The 24983-nt window shown below is 35.2% G+C and overlaps 1 long non-coding RNA gene across 4 annotated transcripts; it reads right to left on the bottom strand.

Annotated features, from left to right (window-relative positions):
- Positions 1–8464: 8464 nt before the first annotated feature.
- Positions 8465–24355, bottom strand: LOC127861898 (uncharacterized). 4 transcript variants are annotated; one of them, XR_008040355.1, is made up of 3 exons: positions 24241–24355; positions 19564–19656; positions 8465–15685 (listed from the first exon to the last, which is right to left on the bottom strand). It is a non-coding gene; the product is annotated as an uncharacterized LOC127861898 (long non-coding RNA). The 4 variants fall into 4 exon arrangements; XR_008040354.1 differs by lacking the exon at positions 19564–19656 and adding an exon at positions 18437–18470; XR_008040352.1 differs by lacking the exon at positions 19564–19656 and adding an exon at positions 17662–17725.
- Between the last annotated feature and the right edge of the window lie 628 nt (positions 24356–24983).

The raw sequence follows: 24983 nt of genomic DNA, 5'->3' as shown, positions 1-24983 counted from the left end.
AAATTAAACATTTTAAACATACTAAGTTCATGGTTTAGTGTTTCATTAGACATTATATCAAGTATTGGACGTTGTCGATACTATTGAAATTAAAAAATCTTATTAGAAATATGTTTTAGGACTCTTGAGATACATTGATGTTTTATAAAGCAATATTATGCGATCAAAGAAAACATAAACAAGTTTCGTCACTGAAATCAAGCAATGTGATCATTTCAAACCCGTGTGGCATTCCGGGAGAACTTTATTTCTTCACTTTTTTGTATTTAATACTCATATAAATCATAATTTTGTTAAGATTAATAATATTTCCTCTAGATGCAGTAAATTGTTGTAAATTCATGTATAAATAAGTAAGAAAACAACATTGGTAAAATATTCCCTATACGTTGAGAACATCCATGTAAAATTTGTAGTGCACACAATATCCACGTCTTACTGTCAAAATATGTTTCTTTCGATTGATTAAGTTCTGAACAATTAATCAGTTAAGCGTTATGATGCCTAACTGTGTTGCGGTGAATTCATGTTTGCTTCATTACTACAAATGTTCGTAGAATTCATGGTTCGGAAGAAGACCCCGCGGCTGCGGATTCCTCTGAGACTGATTAGCGCCCAGTTTCTGTACCATCTGCTCAACCCTGAACGGCGTCCATAATCCACCCTCTTCGGCGGACAGCAACGGATACGCACTCTTTAACGCTAAATAAACAACTGTAGAGCAATTTATTTCATACAGGATCCAGTCGCTATGCTTGTCTTTAAACTCTCTCCACCATTTCGTAATAGCTTGCAACTGAGCGGGTGTCAAATTCAGAACATATTCTGTTGGTAGTTTGCCATCTTCACCAGAGATGTCGTCAGTCAATGTTTGGTGAGGTTTCGCAGGGATAGATTCGTTTCCGACAACAGATTTTTTTCCAGCTTTACTGCTTGGCCACCAACTTATATGAATCCCGTTGCTGAGAGTCATGGAGGCATGCCCCGCCGCCAAAGCCTTCTTATCCGTTTCCCATATGTAAACTTTCGCCCACATTGTTATTTTATCACTAACCCTTATTTATATTAGTTTATGGTTTATGCACTTTGGAATAAGCTGTCTTATCTAATAAAGAGCCACACAAATATTAATTCCGACTGTCAATTTTTTTTTACAATTGCAGTCGGTTTATTTTTCTTCGAACAATTCAAACGTTATATTTTCTATAAATATTGTAAACACATTACTTCTTGGTAAAGTTAGGGTTTTCACTTTGTGTTTTATATCTTCAATATAAAAATTGGCAGTCTTCCAAATATTGTAAACGAATTACTTCTTTGTAAATTGAGGGGTTTCACTTTGTGTTTCATATCTTAACTAATGAAATTGGCAGTCTTCCAAGGTTTGACAACGCGTGCTTTAATTTATTGCACTAAAAATGCATAAGGATTGGTTTACATAAGTTGTTTAAGAAGTTTTAATCATTGTAATCAAGTGTCGACCGAAATTTACTGCGTTCATGTTTTCTCGTTTAGTTTACGGTAATCCATACCCGATCTAACCGCTGTGTACGGAATCCGGGTAGTGTCGCTTGTCATGTGTTGTTGCTGTTTGCCGACCTGACATCGAAAGGCGCGTTAATAAAGTTCAAAAATACATATTTTCCAAAATACGTAATGAACTCGATTACTCGTGCTACAAATACCTAAGGTGATGAAATTAATTAAAGTTTCCGAGTCTTACAAATTAGAATACAGTTATATCTTTATATATTTTACTAAATTCTTAATACGTTTTCAACATCAAATTGATATATTTAATATTGGTTACTTTCATATATTATTGCATACAGTTGATCATTGTATTGAGCTTGATCAGAATGATTAACGATAAATAAACAAGAATCAGAAAGACGAGTACTGCAAAGTAGATTTGTGTTCTCTGACTATTATAACATATTTCCGTGTAATAACACTTATTAACTTAAACAAAGTGATTGTTACTAAAAAGTTCATCTTGCTCATCTTGAAATTAAGAAGTGACAGTAAAAAGTTAAGTTGAAGCTTATACGACTGGAGTCAACAGTGTGTTTAATTTAGAGACATTCACTCACTTTGGCTGCATTAGAAAAAAACAGAAAAAGGAATTGAAGCCATGCCTGATCACATTGCGCTTCTACAAGAACCAGAAAGATTGTTCTGAAAAGCTTATCCTTGAATCTGTAAAGGAAGGTAGAGAATTAGAGAAAGAGCACATTGGCCTTTAAATAGTACATGTCTTCGTCAAACGGAAAAAAATTATTCGAACAGCGCCAAAACGACTTGAAAGAAAGCAAGTGGTACACACCAGGTGACTTTCATAACTGCATCAACTTCATCAAGAAAAACATAATATTATAAACGGAGGCTCGACTATCAAAGTATTGTATAGATTCATTTAGTGATGTTAAGCAGATTCCATAGCTTCGCCCAACCATCATCTGCAATTTTGTTTATGCACCTGGAAAGTAGAGTTGAAGCTGCACTTGACTAGGAACCAATCAAATCGTGGTCATCATCACCCGGTCTGCACAAAAATTGAAGCTAGAAAATTCGTTTTTTCATCTTCAATACTTGTTTTATTTTATCATTTGATTCACAAGGATAAAACTGAATTTAATGTGTTATGATCACTTGGGATGTTTGAAATTGTGAGCCTGAACATATTGTTTGAGAACTTTCGAGAAATAAACGTATTGTAATGTTTGAACAAAGGCGTTGATTTGGTTAACATTACAATTGTCGCTTCAATTTTCAATTATTAAAGGGATCTTTTCACGGTTTGGTAAATTGACAAAATTGAAAACATTTGTTTCAGATTCGCAAATTTTCGGTTTAGTTATGCTATTTGTGAGGAAACAGTACTACTGAACATTTGCCATGGTCTAATATAGCCATTATATGCATATTTTGACGATTTAAAAACCTAAAAATTATAAAGCGTTGCAACGCAAAACGATTGAATAATATGGAGAATTCTGTTGTTGTCGTTTAAATTTGTTAAACTACGAAGATTGCTTATATAACGTATAAAATACGCATTTTATGTATGCTTGGCAGGATAGCTCAGTTGGCTTATGCGTTTTTACTTCAGGATTCCGGGGGTCACTGGTTCGAGCCCTGCTACGGGCTACTTTGTTTTCCTTTTTTAATTTTTATTTTTTATTTTTACTGGAGCTTTTAAAATTTAATGTTTACATTTATCAATATAAAGCATTTAATGGCAAACTTCAAAACATGCCAAAATCTGTGAAACGGCCCCTTTAAAATATAATGTGCACTGTTCGTTGAACTTGTTGGAACAGTCGAGGTTAAAGTGTGTTTTAATGTTTCAAATGGATATCTCTGACTGCAGAAACACATAGAGATTGGCGACTACTCATAAATATTTTTATTGATTGTCAGATCAGATAGGCACATAGACTTTGAAAAGAGGGTGAAGGGATGACCTTAAGAAAAAATAATAGAAGATTGATTTTTAGCGACCAATAAGAACAATATGTTGGCAGGAAAGGACACACGGAGATCTATACACAATATAACTATTATTTAAGACCCTAAATATGCCGTTTTCAAACTTAACTAAGATTTTCCATTATGTTTTGCCCTTTAATAATTAAATATTGCTTTCTTCGTGTATGTAACTTTTAAAACTATCCAAATACATTAGGACAATATTAAGGCATGTTTGCTCGCAAGATTGTGCACGTAAATGTTTGAAAAGAATCTCTAGCAAACGAATTCGATTGCATTTAAACATAAGTTCGAATACTTATATTCTGCACAAAGTAAGCCTTGGTGTCATTTTATGACTATTGAAAATAAATAGTGTACCAACTGCTGGGTCTGAGGACCATTATAAAACATTGATTGTTATAAACCAAAACTACCCTTTGTGAAAATCAAATAATTATTCGGTAAGTCACATGATTTTTTTAAAAACGTTATGCCAAATTGTTGGACCAGTTATTATGTTACTGATTGGGATCAGTCTTTTAAGTCTTCGTTGATAAATCAGAGTCAAAAGTGACTGGTAAAAAACACGACGAAATAATGAAGATATTTATTATAGTAGAAATACTCTTCGCAATAATGGTTATTAATTAAAATGAGGTAAGGGGTGTAATAATAAATGATCGTTATACAATTATAATTTATTAATTGCTTACAAAATCACGATTAACATCTCTCTAAATACAATGGGTATTGATTGCATTTAAGTTACGGTGTATTTTATGATTATATTAGTACGACGAGTTTAATTGTGCTCATCTCTCCCATATGTATAAATGTGGGGTAATGTTTGAGCTACGAGACTTAATTTAGTATTGCTTAATTTAAGCGCTACTTTTAAGTTTTTACTAAAATGTGTACATGTACTAAGCCTACTTAATTTACAGTCGAATAGAGTCACACGAAAGTAAATCCAGACAGTAAACATTTCGTTTACAATTGCGACCCGTCGTCTTTTTTGGGAACGTTTGATTTTCTGAAAATTATTACATTATCCATTCAGCTTTTCTTCTGACGGCCTCGACGTCGACCTCACTCTAACGTGCCCTGGAGAACAGTCTTGCACAGAGAATCGCGCCTGGTGACGTGTCCAAACCAAGCCAACATTCTTCGTTTGACGATCGCCAGTAGGGGCTCGTGAGGACCAACAATTGTTGCATCCATGTTCCGGACGCACTCGTTGGTCTTGTGCTCCGTATCGGAGATGCGGAGACATAATTTTCACATGTCTGCATCCTGCGTTCTATGTCCCCGTGAAACGTCCAGGTCTAGCGGCCGTAGAGTAGGATGGAGACTACGAAGGACTTGTAGAGCCTGTACATGGTGGGGAAATGAAAATAATGGGGAAAAAACTGCTTGTCCAAAACCCGCTCAGTCTGGCCATGGCCGTCGTCGCCATGGCAATTATTTTTCGGACCTCAGCGGTACTGGTACCATCCTTGGACTGGGTTCTCCCAAGTACTTCAAGCTAGTCACTTCTACTAGCTTCTCGTCGTTCACGGTGATGTCTGTGCTGGTGTTGGTCAGGCTGTTCACCACGATCTTCGACTTTTCCGTGCTAACCTCCATCCCGTATTCTCTTGCTATTTCATATAGTCTGTTGGTGAGATCTTGATGTTCAATGCTGGTGCCACCCATGAGGTCAATATCATCCGTGAATCTCAAGTTGGAGATTGGTCTTCCACTGGTGGAGATAGAGGTGTGGTGATCATGGAGAGTCTCCTGCATTATCTTCTCAGGGAAAAGGTTGAACAGTACGGGAGAGAGAAGACATCCCTAACGAACACCCACTGATGTCCTGAAGAAGTCCCTCTGCTGTCCGTTGAGAAGTACTAAGATTCTGCAGTTAAAGATCTGCCCGACTGTGCTCCACCCAGCTCTGAATCCAGCCTGCTCATCGGCCTTACTTTTCAATCGATTAAGGGTGATGCGTAGACTGATGATGGGGTAATTCTCGCACAAATTGAAGTTTCCCTTTTTCGGTAGGGGTATAACCAGTGACTGTGCCCACTTGGGCCTAATCTTCTCCCTGATCCTTCAAAGTGCAGTCAATGCTAAAGTCGTTACCTTTCCTTCGTGCTTAATCAGCTCGGAAGGGACGTTATCCACTCCCGGAGATTTTCCTGACTTAAGACAACGCACTGCCCCCTCCACTTCTGCTTCAAGTATGGGCGGACTTTCATCGTCCGCTTCTGGCCTGGGATCGTTCTGAAGGAGACTGGAGTCAGGTTGGAGCGGATAGTTGTAGAGGCCACTGCAGTCTGTTTAGGACTGTGGCACTCTCAGTAAGGAGATTCCCGTCAGCGTCTGATATAACACTGGGCATGGGCTGACTGGTCTTCGTGAGAGTCTTGATGGTGCTGTCGGCCTCCTTACCGCTGCCTGCGATCATCACTTTGTCGATGATGATACATTGTTCCTTAATCCATTCCTCCATGGCATCTTTCATTTTCTTCCTTTCCTCCTTGTTCGCTTTCTGGTAATTGACCCTATAGTGCAGGCTTTTGTACTTCAATTTCCTAAACTCTCTTCTGTTGTCACATAGAACCATGATTTTGGTCGTCACCTATGGCTTGTTCTTCCTTCTTTCTCTCTCCCAAGCACTTCTTCAGCCGATGACAGTAGGACAGTCTTAATATTATTGCTAATGATGTCGATGTCATTGTCTTCATTGTTCAGGACTGCAATTTTTCCACCTACTAGTATCTGTGCTTGAAATACATCTGCTATCACTGAATCTTTCAATTTATCCAAGTCAAATGCAAGGGTTCTTTGTGATGCGCTTGCTCTTTAACATCAGTTTGATGGTGGTGAGCACTAAGTCATGGTAACTGCCGATGTCTGCGCCAGGAAACGTTCTTGTGAATACATCTGGTTTTGTACTCGCCCGTTTAGAGCATGCCAGGTCGCTGATCTTGACGGTTTGTATGGGTGCAGCGTGTTGGCCAGGGTGAGTTGGTGGCTTCTGGCGAACTAAAGAAGTCTGAAACATCGTTGACCCCTCCTACGCCAAATCTAGTTACTTCCCTGACCAGTCTTGGTATGCGTCTGGTCCAACCATGACGTTCCAGTCGCCTTGGACAATGAGGATGTCCTCCTTGGGGACCTTGGTTAGTGCTCTAATTCTTTGTAGAACTGTTCAATTTCCTCGTCTTTGTAGTCAGCTATTGGTGCGTAGACCTGGGTGGTTGTGATGTTGTGAGGTTTCGCTGATGAATGGATGGAAATGAGTCTGCTGGAGACTGGGATGCAACTGATTACGCTGTTTACTACCTCCTAACGATGAAAGTCAACCCTTGGTGATGTATTGAATCCTCACCGCTGAACCATATCTTATGCCCTTCGTCTGTTGATGTTTCCCCCACTCCTATCCACCTAATCGCGGCTAGTCCCATGATGTCCCAGCTGTAGCGGCGCTTCAGCTCCAGGGTCAGTTCATGGACCTTACCACACGCATTGAGTTTTCTAACGTTCGATGTTCCCATGGTTGTTCCCTTTGTCGCCAAGTTGATCCATGTATAAGCTCCAGTAACTAATTGTTTTGAGCATTATTCCACACAAAAACTGATGTCGTTGTCCTATTTGTTACAATCTATTATGTTGATTGAATTTAATATTATAGGCAAACTTTAGACTAAATTTTATGACCTGGAATTTGTTTTTTTAAAGAAGAACTCTGAGCTGTACTTCAGTACGCATAAAAGCTCAGATTATTCAAGAAGAACTACCCTATTAGTTAATGCGTTTAACTATCAGGTTTTTATTCTACTTGTGAAATCTGATGAATTACTCTCTGACGCTGAATACATGGATTTAAAAATGTTTTGAGGATGCCAAAAATTATTGTTGACATGGGGAGAAGGCGAAAAGTAATTGTCAATTGGTGTTTTAATTCAAAATCATTTTTTAAAGAACTTATTTGATTGCATATTAAAATCATCAGGTATTGATGTTTTTCTATTTCATGTTTGTACATGTATATCAATGGCTTTACATGTATATGTCTCTATTATGTCCAGTGTGCTGCAGTGTCAGGGGTGTGATTTTTCCTCTTTTCAGCCGATTTCCTACCTTTAAATGTCAAACTAATTTTGCAAATGTTATTAACTTTATTGGATATATTTACTAATGAAGAGTTTAGTTGAAACCTGTAAGGGGGGATAGGGCATTTTCCTCCCCTGAGGTGATTCCTAAATCACACCCCTTAGTGGCTGGTATGCATCAACAACTTGAAGATCATTACCTATCTAGAGGCCATATACTGCATCTATTCTTGATGAAACTTGTTAACATTTATTGTTTGGAAATTTTCAGGCCAAGTTCAAATCTTGATCTTGTGCTTAAAAACTAGGTTTTGAGGTCAAATATTAGAAAAAATGTGTTGCCCATCTAGAGGCCACATTTATGACTTACTATTGATTTCAGTTGTTCACAATATTATTTTTGGCAAAATCTTGCGGGTTCAAAAAATGTGTTACCAGGTTAAATCTTGTAAACCTACTGACTGTCAGAATGTTCATCTTGATAATATCAAGACCAAGTTTGAATCTTGGTCATGTTAGTCTTTGAAGTAGGTCAAATCTTTGTGGGGCAACACAAGACCACCTTGATAAAACTTCCAGAAAATGTATGTCGTTAATATCCAGACCAAGTTAAAATCCATGTCAGGTGTATCCAGGTGTATCCAAAACATAGTAACTGCTTAATTATACACTTTGTAGCCACTCATGTATTCTGGTGAGCGCTCAAGGGCCATCATGACTTTCTTGTATGGTTTAAATGATATAGTGATTCATATCTAGAAAACATACAAATGGATAGTCCAGAAAGATTTGGTCTGACTGTCCAAGCTATGTACCGTAGTGCTCAGGAAGGCCCATATGGCAGAGCGCCCGCCTTCTTGTAACAGACCCCCATGTACTTTTTAAAACAATTTCACAATTTTTGTTCTTTTATTTGATCATTTAACATCTAACAATAAATAGCAAGTAAGCTTAAATATTTACATGGTTGTGCAGTGAGCACCAAATAAGTGAAATCTGAACAATTACAGAACTAAATAGATAGCACGTCTAAGAAAAAGAACTAACAATTGAGCATATAAATGTTATGAACAACAGGCTTTCGGGTATTTTATAGCATATATGATATGGCTTTTGATACAAGCTACAATATCAATAGATGAATGGTTCTTGTGCTTTATCAGGCAGTACAACTGCAAATTAAGCTACTGCTATAACTACTTTTTTAAGTAAAGATTCTTATTTGACTGATAAAAATGTTATTGAAAAACTGAATGTTAGTCATTATTCTTAGTGAATTTCGGCATATTATTACATTGCAAATTAGCACAAAAATGAAAGCAAAAAACTTAAAATAGTATCAGTAAGCAAGTAAAAGTAATACACAAAATGTAAAAAATATTTGTTCATTGATGGCATAATAAATATTTGTGAAATAAATTAGTTTTCGTAATGCTTTTCATCGATAATTTTCCAAAAAACTAATGTTTAAAATATGCAGTTAACTTCAAAAGCCTGAAGAGTCTAGTGGTAGCAAGTAATATTTTGCCTCCAAAACACAGATTAAATGCTGCAGAGGTAAAAAATTAAAGTTAACTTTTTCTTGCTTTTATAATTCCAAATATTATAGTTTTGTTAGTTAACCACATTTTTCAACATTACATGTAAGCACAGATGCCCCAACATTCCACTTATGCCTCAACATTCTGCTGTTAAAACAAGCTGTTTAAGGCAAAAATTGAATTGACCTCTGAAGCTTGACCTTTGAGGTAGGCAGACACATGTTGCACATAACCTTGTTCTTTGAGGTAGGGAGACTGCTTAGTGCGTTACATGTGACATATTGTCTTATGATAGTTTATGTTTGTGCCAAGTTACTTGAAATTGCATAAAAATATATACGACAAAGTTATGGCAAAGGCAAGATTTTAAAGCTGTTTTAGGGCCAAATTTTACATTTAACCTCTGTGTGTAACCTTGACCATTGAAATTATGAGACAGGTGTCACATGTTGTCTTATGATCACATTTGTTCAAAGTCTATTCAAAATCAATTTATATATCCCAAGGTTTCCCAAAACTTTTACTGAAAAAATAAATTTTGCGTATATGCACAGTGGGACCGCTATATGCCACCTACTTCAAAGAGAGGTGAAGGGCATACAAATTCAAAATCTGTAAACAAGAACCTTTAAAGTGGGAATATGCTTTAAAATTACCAATAAGATTGCATAAAATTACAATTGACTTTTTTTGACAACTTATTTGTCTATTGTTTGAGTTTCTTGTCTTCCTTGTGAGTATTTCAATACAGCAATTTATTTTAAGACAGGCCCAGTAATTAATGATTGATTATATTTCTGCCTTTATCTTTGATAGATTTTTCAGTAGATAAACCATAACTTCATTTGCTTTCTGTGTCAAAACACTCAAATAACAACAATGGTTTATAACAAAATTATTTTCCTTCAGTCCCAAATGTTTAACAACAGCTGATGTCAATGATTGAATGTGTAAGTAGTAGTTTAAATCCTTACTCATGTACTTTTATCAAAACAGTTAGAATTGAACCAGATACAAGTTTTCAAATGATATTTTAATATATTATCTTGCCTATTAGGCAGACAAGATCAAGTGATTATTAATATTGAACCATATTCCCACTTTACTACATCCCAAACTAATCTAGAATTTTGCATTGCTTGATTTATGGACATAAAGGAATGAATTCAAATTTGAACAACTTAAAACAAATCTTAATTCCACATTATTACTAACAAAAATATGTTATGAGAATATAATACATTATTTGCATCAAATTAAATATCATAAGTGACTCTAATAAACTTATTATTGACTAACGGAAGGAACCTATCTGTAAGTTATACTTTCTAACTGCATTTGCGTGTATCTACCATAAAGGAAAGGTACAAATCACTGGTATGTCATTGTTCAATAAACTTAACCTGGAATCTGTAAACTTTCATTGAATATAATATGTGTTAAAGATTTGAATGCTGTTTATTCTTAAAAAGTTTATGAAATGCAGCAAGTCATCCAATTGTGTGGCATGTTGTGGTTCTAAATCAGGTTTCAGAAAAGCAGTTTTAAAATATTTTTGATAATAAAAGTAACAAGGGACAAAATTGTCACAAAACCAGGTTTTCAGTTGAAAAAAAGTCTGATAAAGGGAGACAATTCAAAATGTGTATTGTTAACTTCCTTGTGAAAAATTGACCTTGATTTCAATTAGAAAACAAGGGCTGTTTGTAAAACATGCATGCCCCACATATGGGCTGTCAGTTGTAGTGGAATCCATTGTGTGGATACCTTTTTTGTCTCTGTGACCTTGACCTTTTACCTAGTGACCTGAAAATCAATAGGGATCATCTGCCAGTCATGATCAATGTACCTATGAAGTTTCATGATCCTAGGCCTAATTATTCTTTAGTTATCATCCGGAAACTATTTTACTGTTTCGAGACACTGTGACCTTGACCTTTGACCTAGTGACCTGAAAATTGATGCAGGTCAACTGCCAGTCATGATCAATGTACCAATGAAGTTTCATGATCCTAGGCGTAAGCATTCTTGAGTTATCATCCGGAAACCATTTTACTATATCAAGTCACTGTGACCTTGACCTTTGACCTAGTGACCTTAAAATCAATAGGGATCATCTGCAAGTCATGATTAATGTACCTATGAAGTTTCATGATCCTAGGCCTAAGCGTTCTTGAGTTATCATCCGGATACCATTTTACTATTTCAAGTCACTGTGACCTTGACCTTTGACCTAGTGACCTGAAAATCAATAGGGGTCATCTGCCAGTCATGATCAATGTACCTATAAAGTTTCATGATCCTAGGCCTAAGCGTTCTTGAGTTATCATCCTTTCATAGTTACATAGTTGTTTCAAAAACAATCTATTTTTAGTTGTGGCAACCTTGACCTTGGAGATATTGACGTAATTCTTTCGTGCGACACACCGTCCAATAATGGTGAACAAATGTGCCAAATTATTTTATAATGTCACAATGAATGACATAGTAATGGCCCAGACAAGCTCATTTATGGCCATTTTTGACCTTCAAACTCAAATTGTGACCTTGACCTTGGAGATATTGACGTGATTCTTTCAAGCGACATACCATCTAATGATGGTGAACAAATGTGCCAAATGATTTTAAAATCTCACAATGAACGACAAAGTTATGGCCTGGACCAGCTCATTTATGGCCATTTTTGACCTTCAAACTCAAATTGTGACCTTGACCTTGGAGATATCTACGTAATTCTTTCGCGCGACACACCGTCTAATGATGGTTAACAAATGTGCCAAATGATTTTAAAATCTGACAATGAACGACAGAGTTATGGCCCAGACAAGCTTGTTCCGCCCACCCGCCAGCCCGCCCGCCTGCCGGCATTCGCCAATCTAATAACCAGTTTTTTTCTTCAAAAAACCTGGTTAATAAAGCTGGGTGGAAAAATAATTTATATTAAAGTTCACATTTCAGTTGCATATCTTTTAACACTGAATTATTTTGTTCACATGCATAAAATTGAACTGTATAATAGAATGCAAAATAATTGTTAATTTAAGGATAAACAACAAAAATGCTTAACATATTTATAACCAAACATTCAAGAACTTTTATCAACTGTTACTATATTTTACTCATAAGCAACTATATTTTTATGTATTCAAGTTAAAGAAAAAGAGGTTTAAACAGATGCTTTTGACTGGAGATGCTGAACACAAAAGAAAAACACTTGCAATAGTGTACTAGTTTTAAAGTATTTTCAGACAACCATTTGTGCACCTTTCGCTTCCTAATACCCTAAAGCTAAAAAGCGCCTGGAAACAGCTTAACACTATATTTCCAAATCTATCCAATATCAAACTAAAATAACATGAACACATTTGAAGAGAATTTATTCTTACCAAAGTAAAAACAAAAATTGACTCACAATAACACAACTACCAGTACCAGTATATGATTGTCAGCAGATCTAACAGACATGCTGCTACCAGTATATGATTGTCAGCAGATCTAACAGACATGCTGCTGAGTACATGAATAACCCTTTCCCTTGCAGAAGCAAAGTGAAAATTGCTATTTGCAAGCAGCATAAAACAAGAACAGCCAGCAAGTTACTCGCATTCTGTTCAGGTGTTATGCTGTTTGCTGCTCATCAGTATCAAAGGGTTGGAAATAAAGCCTGTAAAATTTGAATCTAGTAAGAACAGTCTTTAATAAAATTTAACTTTTAAGGGACTACAAATATGTATCTAAGTAGGAAAGGGATAAACACACCTGACAGTGAGGTTTCCCTTGCATAGTGGAAGTCTACCTAGTGATCCAAATACATTGCATTGGTTCTTCGCAAGAAACAGTCAAGTGTCGCAATTAATCAAAGGGTTTTCATGCAATCAAGCTTTAATAGGTATAAACTTAAAATTAGAATACCCTTTTACAAAGCTTTCAAAACAGTTTTAGGTCGCAAATTAAATATAACACCGAAATGTAGGCATGAATATTTGCAAATGAATCATTAAAATATAGTTTCCATGCTGAAATCAATCAAAACAAGTACACAGACAACACTGTACATCCTAGCATTTGCAAGCAAATTTATCACATAAATGCATCTAATGAGTAATATATTGTGAAGGCTTACAATGTGCATAATTCCATTGTATACCAGTCCTAAGGAATAAACACCCAATCAGATAAATTTTGGTATAGTCGACAATGTTTAAATACACCTAGCTCCGACAGAGCAGAGCCATCATTTTGTTTTATGCATGATATCATTTGAGTTAGTTTAATCATTATTATTATTTAATTCATATTTATGTTATTTTACTTACTTTTGACTTGCAGACAGAAAAATGCAAAAATGATGGGAAATATAAAATACCAGGCAAGAATTAAATCCAGATAAGTTTATTTGTTCAACACGAAAACTCAAACAACTTGCCATGGCTATTGGTCAAGGTTTCCTAAGCCTTGCTTAATATACTTAAATGTATTCAAAACTTGCCTAGTTTTTCTACTTTCTTAACCAATAATATGCTGGTATATGTGGAAAAAGCTTCATCAAACGCTCAATAAAGAAAGTACAAATTTTTATAGCAATGGCAAGAAAGCAATAAAATATTACTACTATGGTATTTATCAATATTATCAACAATAAATTGAATAAATTTCTCATCTGCAAAACAATATATGGAAATAACATCATGATGGTACTTTGTAGTTTTTGTAGAATATATGATAGCTTTGTTTTATGAAATCAATGAACACTTTATTACATAATTATATTAGAATTCTGGTGTTCCACATGGATTAAATGACTTCAGGTGATAAAAAGTTATTATTCTTTATATAATTTAATACAAATAATCAAATTTGTTTGAGAATGCATGCAAGAACATGTAAATTCTGAAATCACAGACTCTAAATCGCAGGTGCAAGTTGTGCACTTTGCAAACACATACATGTATTCGCACAGCAAAAATAAATTTGTCCTATAACCTATTTATATTACATGTTTATTGGTGGATTGATGTGTAATTTTTTTTTAAATCACTGTTAAAGACTATTCAGTGCTAGTTGTCTGGAATGCCATTCATATTGTACTTTTTTTACAATGAGTGTGACCTTGACTCTTGAACTTGGGACACACCTTAACTGCTTCATGCCCAGGTTGAACATGAGGGGCATGCTACATAAAATGCTGTCTGAATGGTTAAGTTATAGTCAGTAAAAGCTCCAGCGGGCAAATAGCATTAAACTTTCAAATTAGCTGAGCTTTGGGCCCAGGCTCTCCGTTCAATAGGTTTTTCCCAAATGGCGACATTCATGAGAAGGAATTTAAAAACATATTATTTTGTATTTGTCTGATGAATTATGAAGTTAAAGTCTGCCCAACCTATATGGTGCCCATATTTTAACACATATATTTAAGCTCAACCTTTGAGTTAGGGATACAGGTCTTGCGCAGGACATGCTCGCTCCACATTTAGTACATTTATAACATGGTAAAGTTGCCTAATGGATTACAAAGTTATTGTTTAGACATGCTGCATCATGTCTTTATTTAAACTTTAAGTTTTAACTTCATGTAAAATTAAAGGATGAGGTTGGAGGCCAAACCAGCTGTTAACAAAGTGACCTTTGATCTATGGACAAACAACACATGTTTTTACATGGTGAATACATGTATTTGTGAAAAGTCAATTTAAAATTGCCTGATGAAAGATGAAGTTACAGTCAGCACCAACTTTATTATGCCTGCCACAAACTGACCTTTGACCTCTTAGTTAGACATTTGAGTTAGAAATATGGGTCTAACACATGATAAACAGACTCTATATTTTGAATTATTGGGAAGTTATTTTACAATTTCATGATGAATTATGAATTAATATTCTGAACAAGCTCAGTCAGTCTAAAATACACACTAACGCATGCTTGCACATACACTTAACAATTGTGACAACCATATTAAGCTGACCCTATGCAGTCTTGACATTAAAACCGGCATTACGTCATTTTATGAATGTTCTACTGGTATTGTTCAAGACATCTGAAGCTGCTAAGAGAGGTCTGTCAAAACTCCACTGTAAAACATCACCGACTTGTTATACAAGTATATATACAAATACATGAACCAGATAAAAAATGTTCAATACTGACTTCATAACAAACATGTTCCTTTCAAACCAGTAGTAACACTTAGGGTATCACTTGTTTCTCAAGCCCAAATTATAAACAAGAAATAATGAATTTCAAAATATGAATTACTCTGAGTTTTTGAAACAATGTTCCCCCAACATTTCATTGGCAAAAAGGTCATTAACATGTTACAGCTTCATTTTAAGCCTTATAAAGCTTAAAAAAGCTATAAACGCATTCAATGAATGTGGAAGTTCTATCACAGAAAAATAATGTACTGTTATGGTGTTTCACCCCACTTTATCAAGAAGGTCTGGTGGAATGTGCCGGGTTGGGTCGAAATTTCCGGAAAGTTCAATGGCGACGCCCAATAATTGCCGGCGACGCGCAGGGGCAGAGCCAGAGAAAATGTCAGCCTTGTTCGGTCTACCACTGTCTGTGTACCTGCAACAGAATGTGTGCAAAGACATTATGTAAATTGTAGATAATTGAAAGGTAATTGTATACCATATATTTTATGGTCATTAGGTTTTTGTTATGTTTTGTTTGTTTTGTTTTGACTATCAAGCAGACATCAATTGTGATGTATTATTATTAAGAAAATTGTTTTAAACGTGTATAACCAAAATATTTGTTTGCTTAAGGACGCATTACTAGAAATATGTCCTTTACACTGATGCCCCCACCTATGCAGCTTTGTCTATTATATAGCATGACCTTCAAGACTCCAACCACCCCCTATGCAATCCCATAAACTAGGTCATCAAATGAAATATCTTTGTTTTGTAAGTTTCATGTAATAAATTATTTCTGGACAATAAGCTATATTGAAGTTTTAATATGTTGCCACTGCCATCTCAATATACAAAACATTTGTGCCAAGATACCTTAAATTCCTTCCATGCTTAAAGGAAAAGATTTATGCCTATACAATTATATATATTTGACTTTTACCCTTTAAGTGTGACCTTATGCACAGGGATCTGGTTCTTGTGCTTCAACATGCTGTCTCACAATGCTAATCATTGTAGCCAAGTTATTTAACCCTTTGCATGCTGGGAAATTTGTCGTCTGCTAAAATGTTGTCTGCTGAATTTTCTAAAATTAGCATTTTCTTCATTTTTTTTTCTGAATACTATCAGAATAGCAAACAGTTTGGATTCTGATGAGATGCCACGTTCTGTGGCATTTCATCTGGATCCAAACTGTTTGCAAAGGCCTTCAAAATTCGGTTCCAGCACTGAGAGAGTAAAGATTTTTTCAACACTGTATAAAGTAATTGTCCAGACAAGAATCCAAACATGTACACATATGTTTTAATGTATACGCATACAAATGTCTGCATGTACAAACCTAGTTAGTGATATATGCCTGCCCAGCATGCATATTGAGGGCACAAAAAGAGCACATACTGAAGGCCATCTTTATTATGTTAACAGAAGAAAACTGTGTAGTTTGTTTAAAAATTAAAGCTTCAGAAACAAAACAAAACAAAAATAACTTGTAAAACAAGCAATTATTTTCATAAAGTACCAGATAAAAAACATTTATACAGAACATCGTAATGAAACATCAATATGCAATTTCATAAAATGCATCCTGATTCCTGAGTACATTTCCCTAAACAGTAAACAACTTTGTCTGCTTAAAAAATGTGTTATACAGTTACAATGTTCGTGCATCATTTACTATTCAACACTATTGAATAAGACATGAGCAGACACATTTCACATTTGTTGATAGTTCTAACAGAAACATACTCAATTCTCAGCTAAAAGTATTCAATGTGCATGAATGAACACAAGAACAAACAACAATAACAAGATCACAACAAAAAATTGTTGACAATGCACAGAAAGATCACTGTGTACATCATGAAATATGGTAATAAAATATTTTATTTTTCTTTTGCTGAATTTTCTTTCAGATTGATCAGTACCAGTGTAACGTATCTTTTCTGTACATTTTTAACAGATTCAAGAACACAATTTTCTTAATCATTTAAGGCCACAACAATTGATCAGCTGTTTGACAGATTTTTGCCAAAAAATGTAACTAGCGAGTGCAAAAAAAACAATGTTTGTATATGCTGCCAGTGGAAATGTAAGTCTTTTAATAAGTATAATCCCAAAAGTTGTTTATCAAGGTAAAAATGAGGCTGTGTTCGAAAAACTAGAGGGAAATAAAATTGTTGTTTTAAATAGGACCTGACAGCATAATGCTTAAATTTTGTACCATTTACTGTTGAACAAATATGAATATTTTTCTTTTAACTCGTTTGTTGCAGGACTATTGGACTCTGCAGGTGCAATATAAAAATAAAAATATTTGTATTCCAGTTCATAATATATAGGTGCCGCAAATCTGACAAACATCCAATCATTTTGTTGTGGCCTTACAGACATTTATAACATTTATACATTTTCTTGGGAGGCTGAAATCAAAGTCTTCACCAAAATTGGCAGATTCAGATTGTTGCCATCTCTAGAAATAAAATGTATGCAAATATGTTAAACAAGGCTTGTGACAGGATGTGGCATATGCCCCAAAGGTTTATGCTTAAAAGGGATGGCACTACATTTATTGACAATGTACAGTTTACTTCCAGATCTGTTTTTATTTTATTTTTATTTGATATCCGATATTCAGCTATATTCCCAATCACAAAAGTAAAAAAATAAAGAATTTGGTACAATATTCTTATTCAAAAATTTCTGTTACAGTTTTGGCCATGCCATATTTATCCTAAAATTGTGTGGTTTTGATATTCTTAATTTCTTACCAGTATTTAAATAGTTTTATAAGACAGTTTTGACTTATAAAATGTTGGGCCTAACGGCACTACTTGCGATGCAAGTCCATGCAATGACAGGTTTCCGATAAGTTACCAGATTCATTCTGTTAAGTGACATTATAAACCAACCAAACATTGTTAATGACAACCAGGTGAACAAAATTAGTTGGTTAGGTAAATATTAATGGGGCAGAAATGGGGCTTGGTTATAGTCCAAAAACCACTGAAAGCAACACATTATTAAAGAGCAACATAGGTTATACGTGACTGTATGCACAGGGTATTCAATCCCAACAATAATATGACTTAAATACAAAAGCACATAAAAAATATTGAGTTATATTGGTGTCATAGTAGAGATCTGTAGTACAGATAAAACAGTGCACAATCGTCATGGTTACCTATAGTCACTTGAACTCTCCCAAAACAATCGTACTGGAAACAAAGGCACAGACATGTGGTAACTATGAAAATGGTAGCATTGTAAGTATGCCAAGTTTGGTTCCCTGGAAAAATAGCTGCTACAAAAACTCAAGGAAAACATATGTGTCTTGTTCTGAGAAAATTGGGCTTAATGCATGTGCGTAAAGTGTCGGCCCAGATTAGCCTGTGCAGTCCGCACAGGCTAATCAGGGACGACACTTTCCGCTTTTATGGTATTTTTAGTTTCAAGGAAGTCCCCGAAAATCAAGTTAAGGCGGAAAGTGTCGTCCCTGATTAGCCTGTGCGGACTGCACAGGCTAATCTGGGATGACACTTTACGCACATGCATTAAGCCCAGTTTTCTCAGAACGCAGCTAATATCATAAGCATTATACTGTAGTGCATTGGTACTTGCATGAAAAAAACACAAATATTCCATCATCACTTTAAAGACTTAATACAGGCAATTTTGACTACTGAAAACATTTATTATGATTATTATTAATTTTTCAATCTTTCTTTCTTTAACAAAATAACAAAAAAAGAGTACAGTATAATTAACAAAACAGATGTAATTTATTTGGTTTTATATTTTCAAAACCATGGGTCCTGTACACTTTAAAAAAAACACTTACGAGCACACTTAAGGGTAAACTAATGACGTGGTCAAGGCGTCTCAATACTTTCACTAAAATAAATGCAGCAGCAAGCAAAAATGGGTCTTATGCCATATGCCATCTGCACAGTCTGATCAGGAGCTACCCTGTCCATTAATGAGACCACTCAGCCTTGCTTGACTTTATACAGGACAGGGCAGGAAAGTGCAGCTGGTCTGAATAAGCTACCATGACCGCGTAACGGCAAAAGACCCATTTTCACATGATGTGACTCAAATGCAATAACCAACAGAAGAATTGAAAAGTATCATCAGCTAGGGCTTGGTGGGAATAGCCTCTTTTGAAAGCAATAATGGGTTTAAGTGAATATTCAAACATGTTTATGCCTACTTGTATAACGGGTTGTGGGAAGTTTGTTTAATATTTATTTAAGAGCTTTGCATGCATTTAAGCACTCAAGGGTAGGTAATTCAGCATGCATCTACTACCATGATTAATCCACGGAATAGCGTGGGGAATAGCGCGGAGAGGACACAAATAAACATGGATACGGGTTTAAGTCCCTGACAGGTAATGTCCAACTGCAATGAAAATAATGTTACAAATACAAGTCGTCTTCTTAAAGGTCTTAATGGTAAGTAATTTGTTGCATAAGTACCATTTCAGTCTTTAGACTAAGTCTGTTTGCATTGATGCTGTTAACCCTTTGCATGCTGGTAAATTTGTCATCTGCTTAAATGTTGTCTGCTGAATTTATAAAATTAGCATTTTCTTTGATTTTTTTCAAAGAATACTATCAGAATAGCAAACAGTTTGGATCCTGATGAGACACTGCGTTCTGTAGCGTCTCATCTAGATCCAAACTGTTTGCAAAGGCCTTCAAAATTCGGTTCCAGCACTGAAAGAGTTAAGTACCTTGAGCCAGACACAGGCAACACAACGCTCTAAATTGGTATGATCAACTTCAACCAAAGAATTGTAAGTATACTGAATTTGCTAATAATTAGAAACCTTATGACCTAAAGTTGTTTTGTTGCTGGATCAATTTTGATTAAGAAATAATTGCTTTACTCATAACTTTATTGTAAATAACTTGTTCTAAGTGGTTGATGTAAGGACAATATGTTACATCCAAAGGAATATATCATTATATAATGCTATTGCTTATCAAAATTTGTCTCAATAGTGTTGAATGAAATAGTTATATTTTGGCTAAAAAGTCTGATGTCAAACCACTTTGAATGTGCAACCAACAGCACCCAAAGCTATTTTAACACTAACAAGAAATATCTTTAAAAAAAGATATACGGCGTTGATTGGAGTTTGTGAAAGGTAAAGAGTTCAATGAATGAGATCAAAGATAGGGAATGTCTTTTTCTGTGCAGTTCTTAGCTGCATCACACGCAGTACAGGATGTTACGCGGAGTTTTCGCGGCTTATTTTACATTATTACATATTGCTGGTCATAAACCTATAGATATAAAAGAGAAAACCAAAAGAAGAATGGAAGTGAAATTAAAACATATGAGTCAACCGGCCACATGCCAAGTATCTGTACATATTTTAAATATTTATACGCGCGTGCTTCGAACAAACCTGTTTTAGTGGTTTGTCGGGCATTGCTTTTTGATTCGATTATTAACAGTATCGAGAATCATCGCGCTCATTGCTTAATACGTCAGTCAATATGGTGGAATAATTCTTGTTAAATTAATCAAAAATAATATTTATCATGGTATTGTTGAAAACACATTAAGAATCTATTATTGACATACCATAATTATATCGATGAATATCTTCATTTGACATATTTCTGGTCTAAAGAAAATTCCAGTTCACCTAGTTAACCCAATAGCGTCTATATTATATAACGATTATTTTACTGGCGCGAACTGACCATTCTACCTTGCGGGTTGGAATGCAATGCATTAAAGTGAGGCCACGCTTCCTCTGCTGGAACGTTGCTCTTGTTTAAAACTTTATACTTTCACATGTTTAATGTTCAATTTCGAAAACAATTTAAAATGGTTTGGCAAAAACGAATATCAGAATAGGGAAAAACGATACTTTTATGAACTTAAATATACTAGTACACAGACAGGAATATGGAAAGTAATTACTAAATATGAAAACATAGCCTTTAAGTACAAACGCTCTGGCGCTGGCAATCCTCTGAAAATAAAAGGTGCACGCACACAACTGAATTGATGTCAAGGGTTGAGTGTAACAACTGTTCTATCTATCAAGCCTTTTCATTAGAGATAAAATTGTTTCATGCTGAACACGCAGTAAAACAGTGTAACAAAGACGCGGTCATGTTTCCAATGTTCTGGTGGTATGCGCAAATCAGCCAATGGAATAAACGAAGTGTATTAATTCGTGTCTAACCCGCGGGAAATTTTATTTGAATTTTATTGGACACTTACCAAGGTCTGGTAAGGTCAAAAGTGACGTTAAACAGCTATGCCGAAAAAAAAACAGGCCAATGCCCCCCCCCCCTCCCCCTCAACAAAGGGTACTTGTGTGGAAACCTGGAATGATGTAGACTGGTCTCTACTTTTAAGAAAAGGTATATAGACTTGGTACGGCCAGACAATCAAACCTGTGTTGTAGTAACAAACTTGGCACTAATAATACTAGTAACAATATTAAAATTACAACAACAGCACTCCTTAGACAGCACCCTCAACTATTCTTTGGCTTTGAGAGTATATGTTATTTTATGTAAGTCGCCTAATATAACGACTAACAAAGACATATCTCAAGTACTAGTTAAATAGTATGTGCTAACTTAAAGGCTGTGAAAATCTGTAAATTAAAACAAATGTCATAAATAAACAAAATGTGGCCATGATAGAAAAACAAAGATTTTTTTTATTTTTACCAATGAATTTAGTTAAATTCAATTAACCTTGAAGCAAGATCTACATCTAAGCAACCATAAATAAATTTACAGCACCAAATCAAAATTAAAGGAATTGAGCTCTATCCATTTTCAATTTTAAGTAACAATGACCTTGACCCAAATGGCCCAAATGCAATCCACCATTGGTGAGCATGAAAGTTAACACAAACAAAATTAAAGTACAAGACTCCTTAACATTAAAGTTATTCATCAGAAACTCTTTTAATTAAAGTTTAAAAAGAGCACGCATAATGAGTGCCACGCTCGGCTGTGAAAGCTTGTCAGAATTTTTTATATTTTTTTTATATTTTTTTAGAGGTCACAGTGACCTTGACCTTTGACCTAGTGACCAAAAATGGGTGTGGCGTGTAGAACTCATCAAGGTGCATCTACATATGAAGTTTCACAGTGACCTAGAACTTTGACCTAGTGACCCATTATAAAGTTATTCATCAGAAACTCTTTTATATTTAAGTTTAACGAGAGCACCGCATAACGGGTGCCACGCTCGGCTGCGAAAGCTTGTCAGAAATTAGTTAATTTAAAAAAAAAAAAAAGAGGTCACAGTGACCTTGACCTTTGACCTAGTGACCCAAAATGGGTGTGGCGTGTAGAACTCATCAAGGTGCATCTACATATGAAGTTTCAAAGTTGTATGAGGAAGCATTGTGATGTTAGAGGCAAAGTTAAAGTTTAATATTAGAGGTCACAGTGACCTTGACCTTTGACATAGTGACCCAAAATGGGTGTGGCGTGTAGAACTCATCAAGGTGCATGTACATATGAAGTTTCCAAGTTGTAGGTGGAAGCACTTTAATTTTAGAGCCAATCTAAAGGTTTTAGCATGATGCCGGACGGGGACGACGAAGAGGCTATGACAATACCTAGGAGTTTTCTCTGAAAACAGCCGAGCTAAAAAAGGGGCATAATGCAGCTTAATTACAGGTCAGAGTTATGGAACTTGACCAGTGACCACATGCAATGAACCCAAGATCATGTGTGAAGCTTTAATTTAATACCCTGTAGAAACAGTGATATAGAGCTGCATATTTACCTTTACCAAAGTTTTAAATGCAAAAAAGGGGGTATTTTTCTGCTCTTTTACGGCTCAGAGTTCAATTGAATACCTGTAGTAAAAACATTGATAAGGTGATGTTACATGTAAACCTAAACAAAGTTGTGAGTACAAAAATAGGGCTAATACTGCTAAATGGAGGTCAGAGTTATGGACTTGGTCAGTGACCTCACAAAACACTTGTGTAAAGTTTCATTGAATACCTGCAGTAAACAATTGATACGGAGATGTTGCACGTTTAACTTACCAGGCATAAGTGGACATTACTCGGACATTTTGGTCAGTAGTAGAGCTGGGACTATTCGGTATATAATCAAGCTAAAAATGCAGACTTTATAGCACGCAGACAAGGTACACTCAAAATGCATAATAGAACTCGTAATTAAACTGTCACTGTTGTGCCTGAAATACCCCGTGCATGCCACTTTGTCAGTGGGCATTTGAACATAAGTTTTGGAACTATTTTCTGAACAATGCAAGCTTCCTACCTAAAAATTCTTGATTTTACAAAATCTGTAAACAATTTGAAAGAATCATAACTTTTGTAATTTTAACAAAGGATTAAAAACATGCACAACTTCTAATCATGAGGAAAAAACTTCTAATCATGAGGAAATTGCCAGCCAGCAATTTGAAAGTTGTATGTTGAAAGGTGGAAAATGCCTCCCAACATGTTTTGGTCTACTAACAGACACGCAAACAGATGTCAATGGCAATATCAGTATACCCCCTGTACTGTGTACTGGGGTAATAATAAGCTTCACATGCATGCCATCTATGATTTAACCCCTTTCCAACTCAGAAGAAAATGGCGATATGCAAACAGCATAAAACCAGAACAGCCTGCGAGTAACTCGCAGTCTGTTCAGGTTTATGCTGTTTGGTGCTCATCAGTATCTAAGAGTTGGAAATAAAGCCTTAAAACTTGAATTTAGTAAGAAATGCATGAAATTATGTATCTAAGTAGTAAAGAGTTATAATCTAGACCAGATAACTTCACCTACAGGTACACTGTTACCATAATGTGTTCCTCTATATAGGACTATATATGCTAAATAAAATGTTAGATGACTAAAAAAAAAATCAGTTTTAAATGAATAAATATAGCTTGCTGGATCAGGAAATAAAATAAAATGACTTTCACAGGTTAAAGTAAAAACTGTAGAAGATAAGCTAGTTACGTACTTGGATCTTAAGAGGCCGCTCCTTGCCTTGACCGGTGCTGCGCGCTGGAAACCCGACTCGGCAAGGGTGGACGTTCGGGCCAACAGTTCGTCAAACTGTTTTCTCGGAAGGCCTAAAAAAACACAAGGCATCATTAAATTAGTATGTGTGTTCCTAAATAATCTTCATGTCCGTGATTAGGCAGTCCCTATGTTTCTTTCCCCTTATTGTTGTTTTAATCTTAATGAAAATAAAAATATGGAAGGTTGAATGTGAAACTGATTCGTTCACATCAAACTTAAGACTTTTCAATAAATGTTTCTTTAGCAACTGTAGTCAGTTGAGTTTATTTGCTGTTCATTGCTTGTGAAGAGGAAAGAAAACACTGAGTAAATAATTCCCTAGAAGGGCAACATTATAGTTTTATTTAGTATTCATTAGTAACTCTGGGTGCTGATTAAAACACTATGTTCATTGTTGTCTAAACTGCTACACCAGATTATTAGAAATAAAGTTGTTTAACAGAAGAATGTTATTGTTTGATTAAATCTTTAACAAGAGTTGTAAACAGATATTGAGATTTTTCATATAACATCATTATAAACTACACTGATTTTACAGGCGTTTTAAGAAAATAAAAGATACAACTATTCTTACAAATAATAAATATCTAAAAGCTAAAATAATACATTATATGTTGGACTAGCTGTTCTATAAATAAATACTGTTATATCTATTGGGTGTATATCTATACTAAATGTTGG

This window comes from Dreissena polymorpha, chromosome 16 (genome assembly GCF_020536995.1).
Source record: "Dreissena polymorpha isolate Duluth1 chromosome 16, UMN_Dpol_1.0, whole genome shotgun sequence".
Lineage (NCBI taxonomy): Eukaryota > Metazoa > Mollusca > Bivalvia > Myida > Dreissenidae > Dreissena > Dreissena polymorpha.
This window is presented reverse-complemented; position numbering and strand designations above follow the sequence as displayed.